At 40.8% G+C, this 1,717-nt stretch overlaps 1 long non-coding RNA gene across 1 annotated transcript; it reads left to right on the top strand.

The window, feature by feature from the left end:
- The first annotated feature begins 1,250 nt into the window (after positions 1-1,250).
- On the top strand, positions 1,251-1,493 carry LOC144495996 (uncharacterized). The gene is made up of 2 exons (XR_013498368.1): positions 1,251-1,311; positions 1,381-1,493. It is a non-coding gene; the product is annotated as an uncharacterized LOC144495996 (long non-coding RNA).
- The last annotated feature ends 224 nt before the right edge of the window (positions 1,494-1,717 follow it).

Here is a 1,717-nt window from a genome sequence, read left to right as displayed (position 1 = left end):
CAAAAAGGATCCCTTCCCTTGTGGATACCTTTTCTTAGTCCCAAAGTATTTATACCATAAAAGGAGCCAATTTAACCAGACCTTCTTGAGTTAAAGAGAGAGTGAGTTTATTAGCTACTAAATGTGAGGAATATACTAAAATACACGCACATACATTAACACAGATTAGAAATGAGAATTGAGTCCAAAAATAAATTTTAAAAATATACGAATCAGTCTTTGACTTATCCATGAGGACTAGATGGTGGAACACCATGGCTATTGAGATTTGTGATTCCAGTAGCGCTGACTTCAACAACTGAACAGTCAGTTTTGAGATTCCAGTGTTCTAGCTGAGAAGTTGTCTGACTTAATTTTCAGCTGAAGCTTTGCTGATTTGGCTTGCTTCAAAAATCAGAGAGACAGAGTTTTACTTGCAAAACTTTGGCAGGGGTGTCTGCTTCTGTCTTTCCTCTTGTGTCACACATGCTGACACACCCCACACCAGTACATTGACCAAGTTGTGCAGTTGATTTTTATCCCAATCTTTGTATATTCTTCGAAGGTGAAAATCCACTAACAGGTTAGTGGGCGGCACGGTGGCACAGTGGTTAGCACTGCTGCCTTACAACGCCAGGGACCCAGGTTTGATTCCTGGCTTGGGTCACTGTCTCTACGGAATTTGCACATTCTTCCCGTGTCTGTGTGGTTTTCTTCCAGGTGCTCCGGTTTCCTCCCACAGTCCGAAAGACATGTTGGTTAAGTGCACTGGCCATGCTAAATTGTCCCACAGTGTACCCAAACAGGCTCCGGAGTGTGGCGACTAGGGAATTTTCACAGTAACTTCATTGCAGTGTTAATGTAAGTCTGCTTGTGACACTAATAAATAAACTTTTTAAAAAAATATAATTCGCTTCCATTATCTCCATACGAGATGGCAGTTATTTTCTGTATGGCTTTCATGCCTTTAATGTGTCCCGGTCTAGAAATTAAGGATGTGATATTTCATTATCTCTCTCTTAGTATCACCCACTGGAATTCAGACAGCAACTGAATTTACATTCTCAGAATTTACATACTCAGTCAGCTTTGGCTTATATGTCAATTTTTAAAACCACAGGTATTATTTAAAATTCAGTATATCAGAACATAATTCAAGGTTTTTCTCCATCATCATGACAGGCTGAACATGAACCATTTATTTTTTTAATAAATTTTTAATAAATTAATTAATAAATTAATAAATTTTTAAAATAACCTCATAACCATTTTTTTCACTCTGGGTTTTCGCCTCTCCCTGGAGATCACATGGTCTGGAATGGGGGGGTGGGGGTGAGTTAATAGGTTGTGATGAACAAAGCATCGTAGCTGTGAGGGACAGCTCGGTGGATAGGATATTAGGATGTAGATAGGCTGGAAAATTGGGAGGGGATCCTGGATTCAGGATTCAATCCTGGACCGGGGAGCGGCGCGGGCTTGGAGGGCCGAAGGGCCTGTTCCTGTGCTGTATTGTTCTTTGTTCTTTCTTGTTCTATTGGTAACCCATAACTACATACATACCCGAGGTAATGCCATGTATGGCTGCTGGCTCCATGCAGGCTCCTTCCAGACTCTTCACCACAGACAGTCTACACTTATGTGGTTACATCATAACACGGGAGTACTGTTCTCTGCTCCCATATTAACCCATGCTCTGTTGAACATTCTTATACCAAATTAACGTTCTCATGCCAAATCT

This window comes from Mustelus asterias, chromosome 7 (assembly GCF_964213995.1).
Source record: "Mustelus asterias chromosome 7, sMusAst1.hap1.1, whole genome shotgun sequence".
NCBI classification, from domain to species: Eukaryota; Metazoa; Chordata; class Chondrichthyes; order Carcharhiniformes; family Triakidae; genus Mustelus; species Mustelus asterias.
The sequence above is the reverse complement of the archived record's forward strand: the minus strand, read 5'-3'. Positions and strand labels throughout refer to the sequence as shown.